Here is a 26,230-nt window from a genome sequence, read left to right as displayed (position 1 = left end):
CCCTCAGCACCCAGGAGCCGTTCCTAGGACCCAGCACCCAGGAGCCGTTCCTAGGATCCCTCAGCACCCAGGGAGCCGTTCCTAGGACCCCAGCACCCAGGAGCCGTTCCTAGAATCCCTCAGCACCCAGGAGCCGTTCCTAGGACCCCAGCACCCAGGAGCCGTTCCTAGGATCCCCCAGCACCCAGGAGCCGTTCCTAGGACCCCAGCAGCCAGGAGTCGTTCCTAGGACCCCAGCACCCAGGAGCCGTTCCTAGGACCCCAGCAGCCAGGAGTCGTTCCTAGGATCCCCCAGCACCCAGGAGCCGTTCCTAGGATTGCTGTGAACTATTCTCCCCCCCCCTCCGCCCCGTGTGTCCAGTGACCAGGTCATGTATTATCCAGTGTATTTTTCCCCTCAGCCTTTCGTTATACATGTATGTATACTTCACTCTGGTTGTTGCGTGTCCTTACATGTCACATGTGTACCTCAGACATGTATACATGTCACATGTATGTACATGTAAACCTCAGATTGGTTGGTGTGTGTCTATACATATGTACATGTATACCTCAGACTGGTTGTTGTATGTTCATACATATATACATGTATACCTCAGACTGATTGTTGTGTGTCTATACATATGTACATATATACCTCAGACTGGTTGTTGTGTGTCCATACACATGTACATGTATACCTTAGACATGTATACATGTCACATGTATGTACATCTATACCTCAGACATGTATACATGTCACATGTATGTACATCTATACCTCAGACTGGTTGTTGTGTGTCCATACACATGTACATGTATACCTCAGACATGTATACATGTCACATGTATGTACATGTATACCTCAGACTGATTGTTGTGTGTCTATACATATGTATTGTCGTCAAATGACATCTATGGACAAAGGTCTCGACTGTTCAATGTTTGATGACACATCCACTTAAGCAAACAACAAATTTTAGTTGTTTCGTGGTCCACTGGTTAGCGTTTCGGTCTATCACGCGGTAGAACCGGGTTCGAATCCTTAACACTCCCTCTTCTATAGTTATTACTTTGGTTTTTGCTCCCGAGAGCTGGCTGCTTGTGTGCCCCCCACCACTAGCTAAACCATACAGTGCTCGGCAAGCTGCTGCGTCACATGATTACTGTGTGGCCGTCAGCAACTCAAGGGTGGTGGGCCGCTTTGATACCTACTTCTTTCCCTACACGTCGAAACTTTGGAACTCTCTACTTTCTCGTGTCTTTCCCAATAACTATAACCTAACACATTCTAAAAGACAGTTTATTTTTTTTTCCACTTCCTTCAAAATTTGTAAACACTTTCACTAATATTTTCTTTTCCGTTTCATAATTTTCTCTACAGTCCAATTAAGGCCCGGCCTTGATGTGGACCATTCTCCGTGAATGGAACCTTCAACATCACAACAAGAACAACAACAAGGAAACACAACCATCTTCAGTCTAAAAGAAAAATCATCTCTGGGAAACAGAAATGTAACACACACACACACACACATATATATATATATATATATATATATATATATATATATATATATATATATATATATCTTTTTTTTTCTTTCAAACTACCCGCCATTTCCCGCATTAGCGAGGTAGCGTTAAGAACAGAGGACTGGGCCTTTGTGGAATATCCTCACCTGGCCCCCTCTGTTCCTTCTTTTGGAAAAAAAAAACAAAAAAAAAACCGAGAGGGAAGGATTTCCAGTCCTCCGCTCCCTCCCCTTTTAGTCGCCTTCTACGACACGCAGGGAATACGTGGGAAGTATTCTTCATCCCCTATCCCCAGGGATATATATATATATATATATATATATATATATATATATATATATATATATATATATATATATATATATATATATATATATTTTCTTTTTCCAAAGGAAGGAATAAAGAAGGGGGCCAGGTGAGGATATTCCCTCAGAGGCCCAGTCCTCTGTTCTTAACGCTACCTCGCTGAGGCGGGAAATGGCGAATAGTATGAAAGAAAAAAAGATATATATATATATATATATATATATATATATATATATATATATATATATATATATATATATATCACATTTAATATATCATTCTTTTCATTCCATTGTGTCATATCTGTCAGCACAACCCTGAAGTGGTCATAAAAGTAAAGGCAAAACATTTTGGAATCATCATTAGTGTTATGGAAAAAGTTAAAACTGTAGTGATATGTTTGTTTGTGTTTGTGTGTGTGTGTGTGTGTGTGTGTGTGTGTGTGTGTGTGTCTGCAACATTTCCAGATTAAAGAAAAGAAAAATGAAAATGGATTTTGCAGATTTCATTTACAACCTCTCAAATAATGTTAAAAGATAAGATAAGGACAAAAAAAGATAGTGAAGAGATCAAATAATGTTAAAAGATAAGATAGGGACAAAAAAGATAATGAAGAGATGAAATAATATTAAAAGACAGGGACAAAAAAAAGATAGTGAAGAAATGAAATAATGTTAAAAGATAAGATAGGGACAAAAACGATAATGAAGAGATGAAATGATATCAAAAGATAGGGAGTCACACACCCCAGACAAATACGAGTCACACTCTCCAGACAAATACAAGTCACACACCCCAGACAAATACGAGTCACACACCCCAGACAAATACGAGTCACACTCTCCCGTCTACGCTTTGGACGTCACCCATCACTAACCAATACTAACACCGTTTCACTATTATCCATAGTTCAACTATTATAACAAAGACACCGAGCAGTGACATCTCAATGGCCCTACACACACACACACACACACACACCACTACACTATATGACCTTTGGTTGCGAGTGGCAGACGTGGCCACCTTCCTGGGCGCTGCAGGAGGCTCGTACAGGTAAAAGAGACTTCCGTTTTCTGTCAGTTTCTCGATACACTACACTGTTAGTGTTGTATGTGACGCTGTGTGTGTTTGAGATACATGAACAAAGCATTTTAAGAGGAAAGAATTACTTCTGGCATAGAAGAGGTAATCGGTTACTTCTGGCATAGAAGTAATCGGTTACTTCTGGCATAGAAGAGGTAATCGGTTACTTCTGGCATAGAAGTAATCGGTTACCTCTGGCATAGAAGAGGTAATCAGTTACGTCTGGCAGAGACAAGGTAATCGGTTACGTCTGGCATAGAAGAGGTAATCGGTTACTTCTGGCATAGAAGTAATCGGTTACCTCTGGCATAGAAGAGGTAATCAGTTACGTCTGGCAGAGACAAGGTAATCGGTTACGTCTGGCATAGAAGAGGTAATCGGTTACTTCTGGCATAGACGAGGTAATCGGTTACCTCTGGCGTAGAAGAGGTAATCAGTTACGTCTGGCAGAGACAAGGTAATCGGTTACGTCTGGCATAGAAGAGGTAATCGGTTACATCTGGCATAGAAGAGGTAATCGGTTACGTCTGGCATAGACGAGGTAATCAGTTACGTCTGGCATAGACGAGGTAATCGGTTACGTCTGGCATAGAAGAGGTAATCGGTTACATCTGGCATAGAAGAGGTAATCGGTTACGTCTGGCATAGAAGAAGTAATCGGTTACGTCTGGCATAGAAGAAGTAATCGGTTACGTCTGGCATAGACGAGGTAATCGGTTACGTCTGGCGTAGAAGAAGTAATCAGTTACGTCTGGCATAGAGCAGGTAATCGGTTACTAGATGACTTCCTGTAGCCACTTGCACCCGTAACCAAACTTCCCTTCAGTTAACTGTAGATCAAGGTGTCATTTATCACGAGCCAGATTTATATAAAACCAATCTATATAAATGTCTTTCTTCCGGTGTGTATAGCCAACATGGCCCTGTCGAACCCGTTTTCTCAGCAAATGGGAAAACGCTAACCAAGAAATGGGAGACTGAACTATAAGTTATATTGGAGAGTTATTATACAAAATAACTCAAATTCTCCTCCATCTACTCGGCACAAGGTGTTATAATGTGATCATGGCAGCTACTGATGTGAGGTATAGATATGTGTCTATTTAAGGTAGTCTACCCGCCTCTACAGCCTCAGAGGCCTTTACCATCACAGAAAACGTGAACCGACCCGTAATAACGGACAGGGGGTCCTACGATAAATAATTTATGACACTTTATGACTTTATTTCCCCATCAAATTACATTGAATTATAACGAAAAAATAACCTTTGTTGTTATATTTCACATAGAACTTGATAAAAGAGTGAAATTTCAAATTCGAAAAGAACTTAAATTTCATTTATCATTATGATCTAAATTTTTTTATCTTTATTATTATTGTTTATAATGATATGGCCAAATGGAATCTGTTTTAGATAATTAGTCAAAATTTACCATCCCAACACCTCATAGATATAAAATCACTCACAAAAAAAAAACGCCCATAAATTTCTTATATATAAAATCGTATCTATGCCAATTAAGATGATGTAACATTACCTGACCTCAGACCCGAGCAGTGTGACCTCAGCACTGTCCATAATCATGGTCATAATCACCTTGTTACGCTAACAACATTAACGACTGAATCACCTAATTACCATTCCTTCGTAACCTTCAGATAAAAGAAATGATTCTTTTTGCTAGATCGAAGAGGCTATATATATATATATATATATATATATATATATATATATATATATATATATATATATATATATATATATATATGAAGACAATATGTGGTGTGAGGTGGTTTGACCAAGTAAGTAACGTAAGGGTAAGAGAGATGTGTGGAAATAAAAAGAGTGTGGTTGAGAGAGCAGAAGAGGGTGTTTTGAAATGGTTTGGGCACACGGAGAGAATGAGTGAGGAAAGATTGACCAAGAGGATATATGTGTCAGAGGTGGAGGGAACGAGGAGAAGTGGGAAATCAAATTCGAGGTGGAAGAATGAGTGAAAAAGATTTTGAGTGATTGGGGCCTGAACATGCAGGAGGGTGAAAGGCAGGTACGGGATAAAATGAATTGGAATTACCTGATATAGAGAGATCGACGTGCTGTCATTGGATTGAACCAGGGCATATGAAACGTCCGGGGTAAACCATGGAAAGTTCTGTGGGGCCTGGATGTGGACAGGGAGCTGTGGTTTCGGTGCATTACACATGACAGCTAGAGAATGAATGTCAACGAATGTGGCCATTTTCTTTGTCTATTCTTGGCGCTACGTCGCTAACGCGAGAAACGGCTATCAAGCATGAAATATACACATGGATTTAATGGCGCTGGACGTCATATATCGAAGGAAGGCCATCAGACATCCTCCAATATCAAAAATCTGATTTACCACACGTACGCTTTCGCCAAATAAACCCCTCTCTTCACACGCCTCAATAACCAACCATATCATAACCTGAAACTTACAACAAACGTCCTGGGATTAGAAGAAGAAAAAAAAAGAGAAAATAAATAAAGGTCAAACGTAGCTTTAGAGGAAATAAATGCCATTACGATCATAATAAATGATATAAACTTTTCACATTCACGGCGTTCGGTGACACGTATGTGTGTGTGTGTGTGTGTGTGTGTGTGTGTGTGTGTGTGTGTGTGTGTGTGTGTGTCGGTGTGAAATCAAAGCTCTGTGGCTAGAGAGAGAGAGAGAGAGAGAGAGAGAGAGAGAGAGAGAGAGAGAGAGAGAGAGAGAGAGAGAGAGAGAGAGAGAGAGTATCTGAAGTGATGGTTATATACACATGACGGGTGGAGGGGGGCGCGGGAGGGGAAGAGTGGGGTGTGCGGGTGAGTGAGTTCGACTGTGAGGGAGAGACTCCCTACTTGTTTGTGAAACAGTTTTCGTCTATAAACTCACGGCTTTGATACGGTGTGTGGGCTGTGGCTCCTTTGCGACAGCTGGCCAGACTTCGAGGAGGTCATTCGATGGATGGTGGGTTGGTGGTTTGGATTTTTAAAAGTCCCTTTGCCACCATCCCTTGGTGCGGTGTGGTTGGGTGGGTCCCTTTGCCACCATTCCTTGGTGAGGTGTGGTTAGGTGGGTCCCTTTGCCACCATTCCTTGGTGCGGTGTGGTTGGGTGGGGTCCTACCATCCTTCTGGTGACTTCCACCTGACAGATCTAGACTGGAGGTGTCAAGTTCCACAATATATTTCACAAAGGTCTGGAGGCGAGACACAGCCAAGCTCCAATTAAGAGCTCTATTCCCTCGCATCTATTCTCTTGCGGTCGTGTTTAATTTACCGAAACCATAGTTTCCCAATCCACAATTTGGCTTCAAAGACATTTCCAAGGCCAAAGACATTTCCAAGGTTTCCTCTGACCGTTTCATATGCCGTAGTCTAGCTTAATTAACCGCACGTCGCTCCCTGTATACCCCATCGCTCCAATTCGCTCAATTTCATGCACGTCTTGCACCCTCCTGCATGTTCAGACTCCGATACCTCAAAGCGTCTTTCACACTATCCTTCCATCTCCTCCTTGGTTTCCCATTTTTCCTTGTTCCCTCCACTTCCGACATGTGTTTCCCCCTTAAGTCAACCTCTCCTCACTCATCCTCTCGTTAACTCTAAACTATTTCAGCACACACTCGTTGTCACTTGCCATACACAACTCCTCTTATCACCACGCCTCTCTCTCTCTCTTCTCCCCTGTTCTTTCTTATTCGACCAACTCTCCTCACACCACATATTCTTCTCAAACATTTCCTACCCAACACATCCAATCTGTTTCGCCTTTTTTTTTTTTTTTTCTCTAGGACCTATACCTAGCATCTATGCAACACCGTCGGCACTACTCTACCGTTAAACATACCCATCTTCACCCTCTCCTCCGGGAACCATAGTCCCCTCACCCACCCTATGGCTCACTTCAGTTTCATTGGATCATTCGCTGTCATGTTCACTCCCAGGTCTCTAAAACACAGTACTTCCTCCGTGTTCCTATCGTCAAACTAACACTTCAAATACCCTGGCTTTCTTCGCTGCTAAACCTTATAACCTTGATGTGTATTTCCTCTCAATGTTCTCCTTCTACACACTTCTTCCTAAACTCAATAACCAGCTTCTGCAGTTTCTCACTCGAATCTGCCACCAGCACCATGTCATCAGCAAATAGTGACTGATCCCCCCCAACCCGACCAATTCACAGACCTGTTCCTCACGTCAAAACCCTCGCATTCACCTTCCTTACCACCTCATCCGTACACAGATTAAACACAGTCGACCCCACTAACCCACCTTCACCTGGAACCACTCATCTTCTCTAGCTATTCACACACACGCCTTACCCTCCCTGACAGAAACTCCTCACTGCTTCTAGCACCTTTCCACCCACACTCTATGTTCGTAGCATCTTCATCACAGCATCTCTAACAGCCCTATCATGTGCTTTCTCTAGATACATAAATGCCACTAACAGGTCCGTCTGTTTCTCTGAGTATTGACCACATAAGTTTTTTTCTTTGACCACATAAGTTTTTTTCTTTTCAAATCAAAGCACCTAATCCACACGTCCTCTACCAATCCTGCAACCACATCGTTCCTTCTCATTCTGATGCTCCGTACATGCCTTCATCCCCTCATCCACCACTCTCTGATACACATTACCAAGTACAGTCTGTAAACTCGAACATGTCCAATTTTGTTCCCCTTGCCTTTGCATCCATTCACTACACAAATATTCCACCAACCCTCAGGTACCTCGCCATGAGCCATACACCCATTGAAAATCTTAATGAACCAGTTAACAATACAGTCACCTTTCTTGCGAAATCCAATTGCAATACCATCCACTCCCGCCGCTTTGCCACACTTCTTCTTACGCGAGACTTTCACTACCTGTTCTCACTTCACGAAACCAATTGCCATGAATCTCTCACTTTGCCTACCTCCCCAACCCAAACACCCGATAGTCCTTCAAAATACTCACTCTTCTTCCTAACCTCATCTTTGCCTGTCCCATTTCCCCATCTGCCCCTTTTACTGATGGTCCCATTTGTTCTCTAGTTCTTTTTTCACACTATCAACTTCTTTCCAAAACGTTTTCTTCTTCATCCTGAAGTTTGCTGATAGCTGGTCATCCCAACTCTCATTTGCCCTATTTTTCAACCCCTGCATCTCCTGTTGCTTTCTCTTGTATATCTCCCAATCACTCCTGCTCCTTTCCTTCATCTATCTTTTTTCTTTGACTGGCAACTTGACTTCTTCATTCCACCACTTACTACCTTTCTCACATACCTATATTCTAAAGGCCACGCACTTCTCTTGCACGTCCCAGCACTGCATTCCTCGGCCCTCTCCCCTAGTTTCGTTTAGCCTCACCTTTCCCATTCTCGCCTCCTCTAAGTAGTGATCAGATATCCTACCAGCTGTCCCTCTCTGCACATTCTCATCCAAGAGTCTCTTTGATGCATACAATCAACTAATACCCGCTCTCCATCTGTTCCAGTCATCCATGTATTGTTATATATGTCCTTCATTTCATACGGTATTCCCAGTCACCAGTCTTCTTTCAGCACATATCCCCCAAAACCAGTTTTTCCATCACAACACTAGGTTTCCTATGCCCCTTCCCCAACAGTTACACCTTAAACTGTCACATGACACTCGCATTCAAACCATCCATCACCAACGCTCGATCCCTTGCATCCAAATTACTGACACACTCACTCAGCTCCTAAAAAACACACACTCGCCTCTCTTCCTCATTCCTCTCTCAATTCGGACCCTGTGGAGCATCTCCGAATACGAAAAGCAGTACAGCAATTAGATCCAACGATACTACAACCCCATTTCCTTCCCCATATACCCATCAAAAAGTCATTTGTTTCTCTCAGTCCAACTTCAGGACAGAGTAAATTCAGCCGTGCATTACCTAGCAACATGCGAGAGGCATGACAATATCATCTACTCTCTCTCTCTCTCTCCTGGAAACTCCAATGACACAGCACCTCAAAGTCTGCTTTCCAAATGCTGTAATGTGTTGGGAAACACAAGTGTCTTTCTTGTGAGCAAGCTGTTTCATAGCCCACAGGAGCTGTTATGATTTATACTATAGGGTTATAGTACACTGCTCGTCCTGTCCATGCCTCTCTCTCTCTCTCTCTCTCTCTCTCTCTCTCTCTGTCTGTCTGTCTCTCTCTCTCTCTCTCCACAACCACCTTAAGAGGCTTCGATGCTCATTGGACATGGGAGAGGAATAGCCTCGTCAAAGACCCCTTTTTCCCCGCTTCAAAGGAGTCCACCCTAACCCTCCTGTAGCGCAAATCGACACTGATATGATGTGATTATTACACGAAAGCGCACTTGGGAACTTATCGTGTTTCATTTTCCCCGTGGACTCATAGGAATATATATTCTTTCTTTCTTTTAAACTATTCACCATTTCCCGCGTTAGCGAGGTAGCGTTAAGAACAGAGAACTGGGCCTTTTTTGGAATATCCTCACCTGGCCCCCTTCTCTGTTCCTTCTTTTGGAAAATTAAAAAAAAAACGAGAGGGGAGGATTTCCAGCCCCCGCTCCCTCCCCTTTTAGTCGCCTTCTACGACACGCAGGGAATACGTGTGTATGTATGTATGTATATATATATATATATATATATATATATATATATATATATATATATATACAATTTCCCATTGTGACTAGGAATATAAATGTCACAGTATATATTTCTTGGGGGGGGTCAATTTCGTATCCCTGAAACAGGAAATGGGATTTTTTTTTTTGCGTGGAAAAAAAGATTCTTTTCTAACATTCTGAACACGTACCTCTGAACTGAATATATATATTCACTGCCCCCCAAAAAAACCCCGCTTCCAATTACTGCCAGCTGTGGAAGGTATATATATATACACATACACCTGAACCCATCCGTGTAGAATATTCTGAAGGAACCCGGGTCTACATGGGATCCACACACACACACACGGTACAATAGACAACACATCTCTACAGATAGACCGATGATGTAGTTATTTTTAGGCGAGGTTCAAATTAACCGCTTGGCATGGGGGGGCGGGGGGGGGGGGGGTTTAACCCATACCGCGGCCGCCGCAGACATCTGGCAACCCTCCAACTTCCTCCCCTCCCTCATCCCCTACCCCCCTCCCTCCCCCCGGGGGGGGGGGGGTCAGCCCCGCAGACTGAGGCGTGACGTCACATTGTTTACACCACCACCACCCACCTACCCACCCACCTACCCCCCTCAACCCCCCCCTCCCTCCACCCCGTTGCCCACCCCCTGCTCTTCCCCCCCCTCCTCACCCCCCCCCATCACTATAGCAATACATTCTTGCACCATACGAGGTTAGAGCCCCCATGTGATCCTCTCTCTCTCTCTCTCTCTCTCTCTCTCTCTCTCTCTCTGGGTGGATCAAGTGGAGCTGTCGCCCCTAAGTGTGTGTGTGTGTGTGTGTGTGTGTATGTATGTATGTATGTATGTATGTATGTATGTGTGTGTGTGTGTGTGTGTGTGTGTGTGTGTGTGTGTATGTATGTATGTATGTATGTATGTATGTATGTATGTATGTATGTATGTATGCATGTATGTATGTGTGTGTGTGTGTGTGTGTGTATGTGTGTGTGTATGTATGTATGTATGTATGTATGTGTGTGTGTGTGTGTGTGTGTGTGTGTGTGTGTGTGTGTGTGTGTGTGTGTGTTCTTAACGGGGTGGTGTTATAAGGTCAACATGTGATGGGGGCAGGGGTAGATGGGGTCATGTGTATGAGGGGGGGGTTATGCCAGGTGTGTTACTGAGAGTCAGGTGTGGCAGGAAAGCCACGTGTGGCGGGAAAGTCAGGTGTGGTGTAAGGGCCAGGTGTGGTGTAAGGGCCAGGTGTGGTATAAGGGTCAGGTGTGGTGTAAGGGCCAGGTGTGGTATAAGGGCCAGGTGTGGTGTAAGGGCCAGGTGTGGTATAAGGGTCAGGTGTGGTGTAAGGGCCAGGTGTGGTGTAAGGGCCAGGTGTGGTATAAGGGTCAGGTGTGGTGTAAGGGCCAGGTGTGGTATAAGGGCCAGGTGTGGTGTAAGGGCCAGGTGTGGTATAAGGGTCAGGTGTGGTGTAAGGGTCAGGTGTGGTATAAGGGTCAGGTGTGGTGTAAGGGCCAGGTGTGGTATAAGGGCCAGTTGTGGTATAAGGGTCAGGTGTGGTGTAAGGGCCAGGTGTGGTGTAAGGGCTAGGTGTGGTATAAGGGTCAGGTGTGGTGTAAGGGTCAGGTGTGGTGTAAGGGCCAGGTGTGGTGTAAGGGCCAGGTGTGGTGTAAGGGCCAGGTGTGGTATAAGGGTCAGGTGTGGTGTAAGGGCCAGGTGTGGTATAAGGGCCAGGTGTGGTGTAAGGGCCAGGTGTGGTATAAGGGTCAGTGTGGTGTAAGGGCCAGGTGTGGGTATATAGGGTCAGGTGTGGTGTAAGGGCCAGGTGTGGTATAAGGGGCCAGTGTGGTATAAGGGTCAGGTGTGGTGTAAGGGCCAGGTGTGGTGTAAGGGCCAGGTGTGGTATAAGGGTCAGGTGTGGTGTAAGGGCCAGGTGTGGTATAAGGGTCAGGTGTGGTGTAAGGGCCAGGTGTGGTGTAAGGGCCAGGTGTGGTATAAAGGGTCAGGTGTGGTGTAAGGGCCAGGTGTGGTATAAGGGTCAGGTGTGGTGTAAGGGCCAGGTGTGGTATAAGGGTCAGGTGTGGTGTAAGGGTCAGGTGTGGTATAAGGTCAGGTGTGGTGTAAGGGCCAGGTTGGTGGTACAGAGGGTCAGTGTGGTTAAGGGCCAGGTGTGGTATAAGGGTCAGGTGTGGTTAAGGGCCAGGTTGGTATAAGGGCCAGGTTGTGGTTATAAGGGTCAGGTGTGGTGTAAGGGCCAGGTGTGGTATAAGGGTCAGGTGTGGTGTAAGGGCCAGGTGTGGTATAAGGGTCAGGTGTGGTGTAAGGGCCAGGTGTGGTATAAGGGTCAGGTGTGGTGTAAGGGCCAGTTGTGGTATAAGGGTCAGTTGTGGGGGTAAGGGTCAGTGTGGTTGGTAGGGTCAGGTGTGGTTAGGCCAGTTGTGGTATAAGGGTCAGGTGTGGTGTAAGGGCCAGGTGTGGTATAAGGGTCAGGTGTGGTGTAAGGGCCAGGTGTGGTATAAGGGTCAGGTGTGGTGTAAGGGCCAGGTGTGGTATAAGGGCCAGTTGTGGTATAAGGGTCAGGTGTGGTATAAGGGCCAGTTGTGGTATAAGGGCCAGGTGTGGTATAAGGGTCAGGTGTGGTGCAAGGGCCAGGTGTGGTATAAGGGTCAGGTGTGGTGTAAGGGCCAGGTGTGTATAAGGGTCAGGTGTGGTGTAAGGGTCCAGGTGTGGTATTAGGGTCAGGTGTGGTGCAAGGGCCAGTTGTGGTGAAAGGGCCAGTTGTGGTGTAAGGGCAAGGGTGTGGTATAAGGGTCAGGTGTGGTGCAAGGGCCAGGTGTGGTATAAGGGTCAGGTGTGGTGTAAGGGCCAGGTGTGGTGTAAGGGTCAGGTGTGGTGTAAGGGTCAGGTGTGGTGTAAGGTTCAGGTGTGGTATAAGGGTCAGGTGTGGTGTAAGGGCCAGGTGTGGTATAAGGGTCAGGTGTGGTGTAAGGGCCAGGTGTGGTATAAGGGTCAGGTGTGGTGTAAGGGCCAGGTGTGGTATAAGGGTCAGGTGTGGTGTAAGGGCCAGGTGTGGTATAAGGGTCAGGTGTGGTGTAAGGGTCAGGTGTGGTATAAGGGTCAGGTGTGGTGTAAGGGCCAGGTGTGGTATAAGGGTCAGGTGTGGTGCAAGGGCCAGGTGTGGTATAAGGGTCAGGTGTGGTGTAAGGGCCAGGTGTGGTATAAGGGTCAGGTGTGGTGTAAGGGCCAGGTGTGGTATAAGGGCCAGGTGTGGTATAAGGGTCAGGTGTGGTGCAAGGGCCAGGTGTGGTATAAGGGTCAGGTGTGGTGTAAGGGCCAGGTGTGGTATAAGGGTCAGGTGTGGTGTAAGGGTCAGGTGTGGTATAAGGGTCAGGTGTGGTGCAAGGGCCAGTTGTGGTGTAAGGGCCAGTTGTGGTGTAAGGGCCAGGTGTGGTATAAGGGTCAGGTGTGGTGCAAGGGCCAGGTGTGGTATAAGGGTCAGGTGTGGTGTAAGGGCCAGGTGTGGTGTAAGGGTCAGGTGTGGTGTAAGGGTCAGGTGTGGTGTAAGGGTCAGGTGTGGTGTAAGGGTCAGGTGTGGTGCAAGGGCCAGGTGTGGTATAAGGGTCAGGTGTGGTGTAAGGGCCAGGTGTGGTGTAAGGGTCAGGTGTGGTGTAAGGGTCAGGTGTGGTGTAAGGGTCAGGTGTGGTGTAAGGGCCAGGTGTGGTGTAAGGGCCAGTTGTGGTGTAAGGGCCAGGTGTGGTATAAGGGTCGGGAAGCCAGGTGTAAGGGTCAGGTATAAGTGGAAATATGATGTAAAGGCAGAGTCAGGCCTTGTGGGGTAGGGTTGGTGCCTGTCGTCACCCCAGCGGTGTAGTAAGGGCAGCCCCAGCGGTGTAGTAAGGGCAGCCCTAGCGGTGTAGTAAGGCAGCCCTAGCGGTGTAGTAAGGGCAGCCCTAGCGGTGTAGTAAGGGCAGCCCTAGCGGTGTAGTAAGGGCAGCCCTAGCGGTGTAGTAAGGGCAGCCCTAGCGGTGTAGTAAGGGCAGCCCTAGCGGTGTAGTAAGGCAGCCCTAGCGGTGTAGTAAGGGCAGCCCTAGCGGTGTAGTAAGGGCAGCCCTAGCGGTGTAGTAAGGGCAGCCCTAGCGGTGTAGTAAGGGCAGCCCCTGGCTGTTGTGGTGAGGGCGGGAAGGACCCCATATTTGGGTATGGTAAGGCGTTCGCTGGGCCAGGCGTGAGTCAGAACAGGTGATGGCTGGCTCCCTGCCTCCTCCTCCTCCTCCCTCTTGCTGGCGACCGTGGTGACAGTGGTGGGGATAGTGGTGGTGGTGAGTGGTGGGGTATAGCGATCAGTGGTGGGGATAGTGGTGGTGGATGATGACAGTGGTGGGGATAGTGGTGGTGGATGATGACAGTGGTGGGGACAGTGATGGTGGATGATGACAGTGGTGGAGGATAGTGTCGGTGGGTGGTGACAGTGGTGGAGGATAGTGTTGGTGGATGATGACAGTGGTGGAGGACAGTGATGGTGGATGGTGACAGTGGTGGAGGATAGTGTTGGTGGATGATGACAGTGGTGGGGGACAGTGATGGTGGATGATGACAGTGGTGGAGGATAGTGTCGGTGGGTGGTGACAGTGGTGGAGGATAGTGTCAGTGGATGGTGACAGTGGTGGAGGATAGTGTTGGTGGATGATGACAGTGGTGGAGGATAGTGTCAGTGGATGGTGACAGTGGTGGAGGATAGTGTCAGTGGATGGTGACAGTGGTGGAGGATAGTGTTGGTGGATGATGACAGTGGTGGGGGACAGTGATGGTGGATGGTGACAGTGGTGGAGGATAGTGTTGGTGGATGATGACAGTGGTGGGGGACAGTGATGGTGGATGATGACAGTGGTGGAGGATAGTGTCGGTGGGTGGTGACAGTGGTGGAGGATAGTGTCAGTGGATGGTGACAGTGGTGGAGGATAGTGTTGGTGGATGATGACAGTGGTGGAGGATAGTGTCAGTGGATGGTGACAGTGGTGGAGGATAGTGTCAGTGGATGGTGACAGTGGTGGAGGACAGTGATGGTGGATGGTGACAGTGGTGGAGGATAGTGTTGGTGGATGATGACAGTGGTGGAGGATAGTGTCGGTGGATGATGACAGTGGTGGAGGACAGTGATGGTGGATGGTGACAGTGGTGGAGGATAGTGTTGGTGGATGATGACAGTGGTGGGGGACAGTGATGGTGGATGATGACAGTGGTGGAGGATAGTGTCGGTGGATGGTGACAGTGGTGGAGGATAGTGTTGGTGGATGATGACAGTGGTGGAGGATAGTGTCAGTGGATGGTGACAGTGGTGGAGGATAGTGTCAGTGGATGGTGACAGTGGTGGAGGATAGTGTTGGTGGATGATGACAGTGGTGGGGGACAGTGATGGTGGATGGTGACAGTGGTGGAGGATAGTGTTGGTGGATGATGACAGTGGTGGGGGACAGTGATGGTGGATGATGACAGTGGTGGAGGATAGTGTCGGTGGATGGTGACAGTGGTGGAGGACAGTGTTGGTGGATGATGACAGTGGTGGAGGATAGTGTCAGTGGATGGTGACAGTGGTGGAGGATAGTGTCAGTGGATGGTGACAGTGGTGGAGGATAGTGTTGGTGGATGATGACAGTGGTGGGGGACAGTGATGGTGGATGATGACAGTGGTGGAGGATAGTGTCGGTGGGTGGTGACAGTGATGGAGGATAGTGTCGGTGGATGGTGACAGTGGTGGAGGATAGTGTTGGTGGATGATGACAGTGGTGGAGGATAGTGTCAGTGGATGGTGACAGTGGTGGAGGATAGTGTTGGTGGATGATGACAGTGGTGGGGGACAGTGATGGTGGATGATGACAGTGGTGGAGGATAGTGTCGGTGGGTGGTGACAGTGATGGAGGATAGTGTCGGTGGATGGTGACAGTGGTGGAGGATAGTGTTGGTGGATGATGACAGTGGTGGAGGATAGTGTCAGTGGATGGTGACAGTGGTGGAGGATAGTGTCAGTGGATGGTGACAGTGGTGGAGGATAGTGTCAGTGGATGGTGACAGTGGTGGGGGACAGTGTTGGTGGATGATGACAGTGGTGGGGGACAGTGTTGGTGAGTGGTGATGGTGGTGGTGGAGGATGGTGTTGGAGGCTTTAAGCAACGGCTGCGTGTGGTGGAGAGGCAGAGTGGTGGTGGCGTCACCTGGGCTGTTGGTGGTGCAGTGTTGGTGCAGTGTTGGTGATGATGGGGATAAGTGGTGGAGATTTTGGTGGTGAAGGTTGTCGCTGTTCTTGTTGTGGTCACTGAGATGGTTGTGGATGCGGTCGTAGTGGTTGTGATGTGGTTTTTATGGTGGTGGTGGTGGTGGGGTTGTGGTGGTGATGTGGTGTTTGTGGATGGATTGTGGTGTTTGTGGATGGGTTGTGGGGTTTGTGGATGGGATGTGGTGTTAGTGGTGGGTGGGGTTATGCTGGTTGTGGATGGGTTGTGGTTGTGGTGGTTGTGGAGGTGGTTGGGTTGTGGTGGTGGTGGTTGGGTGGTGGTGGTGGTTGGGGTTGTGGTGGTGGTGGTGGTGGTTGGGTTGTGGTGGTGGTTGGGTTGTGGTGGTGGTGGTGGTGGTGGTTGGGTTGTGGTGGTGGTGGTTGGGGTTGTGGTGGTGGTGGTGGTGGTTGGGTTGTGGTGGTGGTGGTGGTGGTTGGGTTGTGGTGGTGGTGGTGGTGGTTGGGTTGTGGTGGTGGTGGTGGTGGTTGGGTTGTGGTGGTGGTGGTTGGGGTTGTGGTGGTGGTGGTGGTGGTTGGGGTTGTGGTGGTGGTGGTGGTGGTTGGGGTTGTGGTGGTGGTGGTGGTGGTTGGGGTTGTGGTGGTGGTGGTGGTGGTTGGGTTGTGGTGGTGGTTGGGTTGTGGTGGTGGTGGTTGGGGTTGTGGTGGTGGTGGTGGTGGTTGGGTTGTGGTGGTGGTGGTTGGGTTGTGGTTGTGGTGGTGGTGGTTGGGTTGTGGTGGTGGTGGTTGGGGTTGTGGTGGTGGTGGTGGTGGTTGGGGTTGTGGTGGTGGTGGTTGGGTTGTGGTGGTGGTGGTGGTGGTTGGGTTGTGGTGGTGGTGGTTGGGGTTGTGGTAGTTTGTGGTGGTGGTTGTGGTAGTTTGTGGTGGTGGTGGTTGGGGTTGTGGTGGTGGTGGTGGTGGTTGGGGTGGTGGTGGTGGTGGTGGTTGGGTTGTGGTGGTGGTTGGGTTGTGGTGGTGGTGGTGGGGTTGGGTGGTGGTGGTGGTTGGGGTTGTGGTGGTGGTGGTTGGGTTGTGGTGGTGGTGGTTGGGTTGTGGTGGTGGTGGTTGGGTTGTGGTGGTGGTGGTGGTTGTGGTAGTTTGTGGTGGTGGTGGTTATTGTTGTAGCTGTGGTGGTTGTGGCGCCTACGGCGCTAACTTAGCACTCTTCGCTCACTTACACGAAGAACACCGACTGGAAAAGTAGACTTAAAAAAAGAAAAAAAAAGTGTACATTTAACATATGAGTCCCCCTTGTGTTCCCGTTTTCTCTTTGCCAAAACATTCACTTGTCACTTAAATATCAAAAAAAAAAAAAAAAGGAAAAAATCTAAGAAAATAAAAAATAAATAAAATATTACATTTCAATTAATTAAATTTCAGAATATTTAGATTTTCAAATACCAATTTTTTATATTTTTTTTGTACAGAGTCTTTGTCTATTATGGTATAAAAATTGGACATTTTAATTTTTCTAACGCCATTATTAATTCATGTTCATTACCTGATGATAATAATAATAATAACAATAATAATAATGATAATAACAATAATAATAATGATAATAACAATAATAATATGAATGATAATAGTATTGATAATAGTAACAATAATTATAATTATTATTTTTATCCTCCATCGATCATGAACGCATTCACGGGCCCCGGCCCAGGGCCGAGCACCTGGGTTCGAACCCTGGTTGTGGAAGTCGGTCCACAGTGAACCCAGCCTATCCCTAGGGTTCGAGCCTGTATTCTATGTAAGGGACAAGTTACAGACGTTACATGACTCTGTAACAGTCACAAGACTGTAATATATATCATAAACACATAATGGGCAAGAGGTTCGCTGGCCTGCCTCCAGAGGGCAGCACCAGCGTGTTTGTTTACACTAGTCAGCTGATTGATTCCGGGGTAAGGGAGAAGCCATTTAAATCTCCATTTTTGCTTTTAGTTGTATTTTGAGCGTGATATTTTGCTTTATTGATCCATTCATCAATCGTTTTTTATATAATTACTATGTTTTATGTTTTTTTATGCTGATATCGGCCAGTTATAGAATTATATATATAAAAAACCCTTTTTTATATACGACCGTCTTGTGTGAGACGGCCACAGACACGGAAGCCATCTTTGGCAACGTCTGTGTTTTGAGGTCGTCCAGTGAGCGATGAGGAGGTGGAAACGTCTCCTCCACTTCCGTCTTACCACCTCAACTAGACCAGTTCCTACTCACAAGTGGCGGAGGGGGGGAGGGGGGTGTTTAAGTCTCTGGCTAAAAGCTCCCAGATTTAAACTCCATTAAATTGACGTGCGGGAACATATATTTTTTTTTAGCTTTTAGAATTCTAGACATATTTTTCAGTATTTAAGTATAAATTATTCATGATGCATATTAAAATGTGTTGTGTATTATATAATCATTTAGACTATAAGTAGTTAAAAATAAAATTCATGACAAAAATAAGAACACACATATATCTATCTATCTATCTATCTATCTATCTATCTATCTATCTATATATATATATATATATATATATATATATATATATATATATATATATATATAAGCCATAGGGAAACGAAACAAGGCAAGTTCCCAAGTGCACTTTCATGTAATGATCACATCATCAGGGGAGATATACAAGAATGATGTGATCATTACACGAAAGTTTTTTTTTTTTTTTTTAGCTAATACTGGATCACGCGCACCACTGCGACCTCTTGGGCAGGAGTGGGCGGTGGGTGGACTGGAGTGAACGGTGGGTGGGCAGGCGTGGGCTGTGGGTGGGGAGCTATGTTGACTGTGGAACTGACAGCCGCAACTAGGATTCGAACCCATACCTTCGACCCTGGGCGGCCGGCGCGGCGTGAGGCACACCTAGTACGTCTGTGGGCTCGTGATACCCTCCTCCTCCTCCATCATGGCCTTCGTCAACGTATCCTTCTTCATATCCCCGACTTACTCAAGTCTTTGTGGGATCTCTCCCTCCCTCCCACACACACACTCTCCCTCCCTCCCACACACACTCTCCCTCCCTCCCACACACACACACTCTCCCTCCCTCCTACACACACACACTCTTCCTCCCTCCCACACACACACACTCTCCCTCCCTCCCACACACACACTCTCCCTCTCCCTCCCTCCCTCCAAGCCATCTTGTGGCCCTCTCGACCCCGGAGGACCCGTTCCCCCCTCCCCTCCTAAGGGCGCCTCCAAAACAGCTGGAGGTGTGTGTTTGTGTGTGTGTGTGTGTGTGTGTGTGTGTGTGTGTGTGTGTGTATCAGGCCAGCTGCCGCACCCTGGACCAGCCCCACGCATATCCAGGCAACAGAAATATACCACACAGCCACAGATGCCGCAGCCACAGATGCCGCAGCCACAGATGCCGCAGCCACAGATGCCGCAGCCGCAGATGCCGCAGCCGCCGTTAAAATCATCGGCGGCCGACTTCACGGGAGGGAGTTTGCAGAGATAGATAGATAGATAGATAGATTGATAGAGATAGATGATAGAGCAGTGATAGATAGATAAATAGATAGATCGATTGACAGACAGATAGACAGACAGGTAGATATATAGATAGACGATATATAGACACAGATATAGATAGATAGATAGATAGATAGATAGATAGAGAGAGAGAGAGAGAGAGAGAGAGAGAGAGAGAGAGAGAGAGAGAGAGAGAGAGAGAGAGAGAGCCCTTTTTTACACCCTCTCTCTCTCTCTCTCTCTCTCTCTCTCTGGCCACACTTTATTACAGTGCCGACAAAGATGGACCTTAATGGTGGACAGCTTGTTGTAAGAAGTGGCCAAGATGGACTGCCACAATTAGCCATTTTTTCCGGGGTGTGGGTGTGTGTGTGGGGTGTGGGTGTGGGTGTGTGTGTGGGGTGTGGGTGTGGGGGTGTGTGTGGGGGGCGTGGGTGTGGGTGTGGGTGTGGTCTGGCTTGACGTATTGCTTTGGGTGAAGTACGTAAGATACAAGGGGGACGGAGGGTGGGGAAAAAATGGGATTAAATTAAATATTTGTACAAAGGATGATGGTAGACTTGGGCCATGTCTGCTCCACCACCACACAAGGGTACCTCCTCCACCACCACACTAGGGTATCTCCTCCACCACCACACTAGGGTACCTCCTCCACCACCACACTAGGGTACCTGCTCCACCACCACACTAGGGTACCTCCTCCACCACCACACTAGGGTACCTCCTCCACCACCACACTAGGGTACCTCCTCCACCACCACACTAGGGTACCTCCTCCACCACCACACTAGGGTACCTCCTCCACCACCACACTAGGGTACCTCCTCCACCACCACACTAGGGTACCTCCTCCACCACCACACTAGGGTACCTCCTCCACCACCACACTAGGGTACCTCCTCCACCACCACACTAGGGTACCTCCTCCACCACCACACTAGGGTACCTCCTCCACCACCACACTAGGGTACCTCCTCCACCACCACACTAGGGTACCTCCTCCACCACCACACTAGGGTACCTCCTCCACCACCACACTAGGGTGTGGCTAGGGCGACAGACACTGCTGTCACCACAGTGGTGGTTCCAGATGAGACAGAAGACTTAGAAGAGTCAGTTGATAAACAAGAAAGAGACGTAGCTAGGACGCCATTTGGCAAACATGTTCACCAAATGGCGTTCTAGCTACGTCTCTTGGTGGTATATCAACTGACTGTTATATTTCTCTCTTGTGTCTCCCCTGATGATGTGATTATGACACGAAAGTGCACTTGGGAACTTATCGTGTTTCATTTTCCTCCGTGGACTCATAGGAATATATATATATATATATATATATATATATATATATATATATATATATATATATATATATATATATATATATATATATATATATATATATATGTATATATATCAGGTACTAGACAATGCCACACTAAAGCACTTCAGAGCAATTCTATACATACCACAACAATGGAAACGTCTTCATTTCCCTCCTGCACCACAACCATCCTTCCTCAGCCTATCTGAGCAGGAGGAACACCCGGGATCTTCATGGCTGGCAAACCTAGAGACACAAAGGGACAGTGAGAGACCTAGGATTATAACTGTATATCAAGTGTAAATAAATGTAAATAAAGACCACGGTTTATAAGTGAGTTTGAGATAAGAGATCGGGGGCGACCATGTGTGTACTTACAAGTACTTAGAAACATGGAATTGAGAACACGAGCCTCGAACAGAAACACTTAATGAGGAAACACACACACACACACACACACTTGAACATTGCCTTGATCCAGAAGGTGATGGGAGGTTCGAGGCCTCAGAGACCATTGCTTCGAAGCCTCGAAAGACAATCTTGTCTCCAGAAATATACCAGACTTGAGACATGAAGGCACACTGTGTGTGTATATATATATATATATATATATATATATATATATATATATATATATATATATATATATATATATATATATATATATATATTTCTTCTTTCTTTCAAACTATTCGCCATTTCCCGCATTAGCGAGGTAGCGTTAAGAACAGAGGACTGGGCCTTGAGGGAATACCCTCACCTGGCCCAATTCTCTGTTCCTTCTTTTGGAAAATTAAAAAAAAAACAAGAGGGGAGGATTTCCAGCCCCCCCGCTCCCTCCCCTTTTAGTCGCCTTCTACGACACGCAGGGAATACGTGGGAAGTATTCTTTCTCCCCTATCCCCAGGGATAATATATATATATATATATATATATATATATATATATATATATATATATATATATATGATTAGTGCCTGTAATAAACTCTATCGTAATCTCTGTATTTGTTTCTCCTGTGATGGGGCAGGAGAGGGGAATGGAGGCCCCCTCACCCATTCTCACCCACCTCCTCCCCTTTCCTTCCTTCAATCCGTCCGTGTCAACTGTGACCATTTCCCCCCCTTCCCCCTTCCCCCTTCCCCCTTCCCGCGTCTCTCTCTCTCTAATTAGACAATGGAAGTCATTTTCAAAGGAATGGGTGAAGGGGTGTACTCATTACCGGGGCGCCCCGGAGAGAAAGGCGAGGCTGGAAATAGATGGAACATGAGTCGATGTGTTGGTGTACATTGCCTGTACACTTAGGGCTGATGTGTGTGTGTGTGTGTGTGTGTGTGTGTGTGTGTGTGTGAAGGGGGGGTTCGGGAGGTTGGGGGGGAGTGGGGTTAGAATCTCCATACGACGCCCCCCCTCCCCCCCAGACGACCCTCCTCCACACCTGGTCGTACACGTCTGGTGGTCGTACGTCTGGTGGTCGTACGTCTGGTGGTCGTACGTCTGGTGGTCGTACACGTCTGGTGGTCGTACGTCTGGTGGTCGGGTCGCTGAGCACGCACAACCTTTGCCACGTGACGGACGACCCTTACTATACTGGGGGGGGGGGGGGTGTTCGTACAAGGTGGTGGTAGGTATCGTAGTAAATAGTGGTAGGTATCGTAGTAAATGGTGGTAGGTATCGTAGTAAATGGTGGTAGGTATCGTAGTAAATGGTGGTAGGTATCGTAGTAAATGGGGTAGGTATCGTAGTAAATGGGGTAGGTATCGTAGTAAATGGGGTAGGTATCGTGGAGAATGGTGGTAGATATCGTGGAGAATGGTGGTAGGTATCGTAGTAAATGGTGGTAGATATCGTAGTAAATGGTGGTAGGTATCGTAGTAAATGGTGGTACGTATCGTAGGGGATGGTGGTAGGTATCGTAGCAAATGGTGGTAGGTATCGTGGAGAATGGTGGTAGGTATCGTAGTAAATGGTGGTAGGTATCGTAGCAAATGGTGGTTGGTATCGTGGAGAATGGTGGTAGGTATCGTAGTAAATGGTGGTAGGTATCGTAGTAAATGGTGGTAGGTATCGCAGTAAATGGTGGTAGATATCGTAGTAAATGGTGGTAGGTATCGTAGTAAATGGTGGTAGGTATCGTAGTAAATGGTGGTAGGTATCGTAGTAAATGGTGGTAGGTATCGTAGTAAATGGGGTAGGTATCGTAGCAAATGGTGGTAGGTATCGTAGTAAATGGTGGTACGTATCGTAGGGGATGGTGGTAGGTATCGTAGCAAATGGTGGTAGGTATCGTGGAGAATGGTGGTAGGTATCGTAGTAAATGGTGGTAGGTATCGTAGCAAATGGTGGTAGGTATCGTGGAGAATGGTGGTAGGTATCGTAGTAAATGGTGGTAGGTATCGTAGCAAATGGTGGTTGGTATCGTGAGAATGGTGGTAGGTATCGTAGTAAATGGTGGTAGGTATCGTAGTAAATGGTGGTAGGTATCGTAGCAAATGGTGGTTGGTATCGTGGAGAATGGTGGTAGGTATCGTAGTAAATGGTGGTAGGTATCGTAGTAAATGGTGGTAGGTATCGTATACATGGTGGGAGTTCGTGAAATGGTGGTTGGTATCGTGGAGAATGGTGGTAGGTATCGTAGGAATGGTGGTAGTATCGAGAGTAATGGTGGTAGTATCGTAGAATGTGGTTAGTATCGTGTAAATGGTGGTTAGTATGAGTAAATGGTGGTAGGTATGTAGTAGAAGTGGTGGTAGGTTTGTGGAGATGGTGGTGTGAAGGAATGGTGAATTGGAGAGGGAATGTATGGTGGTGGTGGTCGTGTTGGTGAGATCGGAATGGGAGTATGTAGTAAATGGGGTTGGTACGTGGAGAATGGTGTGGATAGAAGAATGGGGTAGTATGTGAGTGGTGGTAGAGTAGGAATGGTGGTAGGTACGTGAGAGGTGTATCATAGTAGAGATGTGGTACTACAAGTAGCTTTAGCCTTACGGTGTACAATGGACACTGGCCGTCACCAATCACTGGTGATGAGTGGTGGATGCAGTGAGCAACATGATGGTGGTGTGGAGATGATGGTGGTGGTGGTGGTGGTGGAGAGAGGGAGAGTGTGGGAGGCATTCTCACTGACAGATAAACTCCACCCTCACTGTCACCTGGCCCCAGCAGCTGACCAAATCACCAACACTCAGCCCCAGCAGCTGAACCAATCACCAACACTCAGCCCCAGCAGCTGACCAAATCACCAACACTCAGCCCCAGCAGCTGAACCAATCACCAACACTCAGCCCCAGCAGCTGACCAATCACCAACACTCAGCCCCAGCAGCTGACCAAATCACCAACACTCAGCCCCAGCAGCTGACCAAATCACCAACACTCAGCCCCAGCAGCTGACCAAATCACCAACACTCAGCCCCAGCAGCTGACCAAATCACCAACACTCAGCCCCAGCAGCTGACCAAATCACCAACACTCAGCCCCAGCAGCTGACCAAATCACCAACACTCAGCCCCAGCAGCTGAACCAATCACCAACACTCAGCCCCAGCAGCTGAACCAATCACCAACACTCAGCCCCAGCAGCTGACCAAATCACCAACACTCAGCCCCAGCAGCTGAACCAATCACCAACACTCAGCCCCAGCAGCTGACCAAATCACCAACACTCAGCCCCAGCAGCTGACCAAATCACCAACACTCAGCCCCAGCAGCTGAACCAATCACCAACACTCAGCCCCAGCAGCTGAACCAATCACCAACACTCAGCCCCAGCAGCTGACCAAATCACCAACACTCAGCCCCAGCAGCTGAACCAATCACCAACACTCAGCCCCAGCAGCTGACCAAATCACCAACACTCAGCCCCAGCAGCTGACCAAATCACCAACACTCAGCCCCAGCAGCTGACCAAATCACCAACATTCAGCCGCAGCAGCTGACCAAATCACCAACAATCAGCCCCAGCAGCTGAACCAATCACCAACACTCAGCCCCAGCAGCTGACCAATCACCAACACTCAGCCCCAGCAGCTGACCAAATCACCAACACTCAGCCCCAGCAGCTGAACCAATCACCAACACTCGGCCCCAGCAGCTGAACCAATCACCAACACTCAGCCCTAGCAGCTGACCAAATCACCAACACTCAGCCCCAGCAGCTGACCAAATCACCAACACTCAGCCCCAGCAGCTGACCAAATCACCAACAATCAGCCCCAGCAGCTGAACCAATCACCAACACTCGGCCCCGGCAGCTGAAGCAATCACCAACATTCAGCCTCAGTAGCTGAACCAATCACCAACACTCGGCCCCAGCAGCTGAACCAATCACCAACACTCAGCCCCAGCAGCTAAAGCAATCACCAACACTCAGCCCCAGCAGCTGAACCAATCACCAACACTCAGCCCCAGCAGCTGACCAAATCACCAACACTCAGCCCCAGCAGCTGACCAAATCACCAACACTCAGCCCCAGCAGCTGAACCAATCACCAACACTCAGCCCCAGCAGCTGACCAAATCACCAACACTCAGCCCCAGCAGCTGACCAAATCACCAACACTCAGCCCCAGCAGCTGACCAAATCACCAACACTCAGCCCCAGCAGCTGACCAAATCACCAACACTCAGCCCCAGCAGCTGACCAAATCACCAACAATCAGCCCCAGCAGCTGAACCAATCACCAACACTCAGCCCCAGCAGCTGACCAAATCACCAACACTCAGCCCCAGCAGCTGACCAAATCACCAACACTCAGCCCCAGCAGCTGAACCAATCACCAACACTCGGCCCCAGCAGCTGAACCAATCACCAACACTCAGCCCCAGCAGCTGACCAAATCACCAACACTCAGCCCCAGCAGCTGACCAAATCACCAACACTCAGCCCCAGCAGCTGACCAAATCACCAACAATCAGCCCCAGCAGCTGAACCAATCACCAACACTCGGCCCCGGCAGCTGAAGCAATCACCAACATTCAGCCTCAGTAGCTGAACCAATCACCAACACTCGGCCCCAGCAGCTGAACCAATCACCAACACTCAGCCCCAGCAGCTAAAGCAATCACCAACACTCAGCCTCAGCAGCAAAACCAATCACCAACACTCAGCCCCAGCAGCTGAACCAATCACCAACACTCAGCTCAGCAGCTGAGCCAATCACCAACACTCAGCCCCAGCAGCTGAACCAATCACCAACACTCGGCCCCTGCAGCTGAACCAATCACCAACACTCAGCCCCAGCAGCTGAACCAATCACCAGCACTCGGCCCCAGCAGCTGAACCAATCACCAACACTCGGCCCCAGCAGCTGAACCAATCACCAACACTCGGCCCCAGCAGCTGAGCCAATCACCAACACTCGGCCCCAGCAGCTGAACCAATCACCAACACTCGGCCCCAGCAGCTGAACCAATCACCAACACTCAGCCTCAGCAGCTGTACCAATCACCAACACTCGGCCCCAGCAGCTGAACCAATCACCAACACTCGGCCCCAGCAGCTGAACCAATCACCAACACTCGGTCCCAGCAGCTGAACCAATCACCAACACTCGGCCCCAGCAGCTGAACCAATCACCAACACTCGGCCCCAGCAGCTGAAC

The 26,230-nt window shown here is 47.9% G+C and overlaps 1 protein-coding gene across 1 annotated transcript in view; it reads right to left on the bottom strand.

Annotated features, from left to right (window-relative positions):
* The window catches only part of LOC139765818 (uncharacterized), a 403,015-nt gene that overhangs the window by 41,399 nt on the left and 335,386 nt on the right, over positions 1–26,230 (bottom strand). Inside the window, exon 3 of the mRNA XM_071693619.1 lies at positions 20,775–20,875. The gene's annotated coding sequence lies outside the window, so the exon portion shown is untranslated. The remainder of the gene's footprint in view (positions 1–20,774; positions 20,876–26,230) is intronic.

The sequence above is a fragment of the Panulirus ornatus genome, chromosome 56 (genome assembly GCF_036320965.1).
Source record: "Panulirus ornatus isolate Po-2019 chromosome 56, ASM3632096v1, whole genome shotgun sequence".
NCBI lineage: Eukaryota > Metazoa > Arthropoda > Malacostraca > Decapoda > Palinuridae > Panulirus > Panulirus ornatus.
Note: the sequence above shows the minus strand (reverse complement) of the source record. Positions and strands in the feature narration are given on the sequence as shown.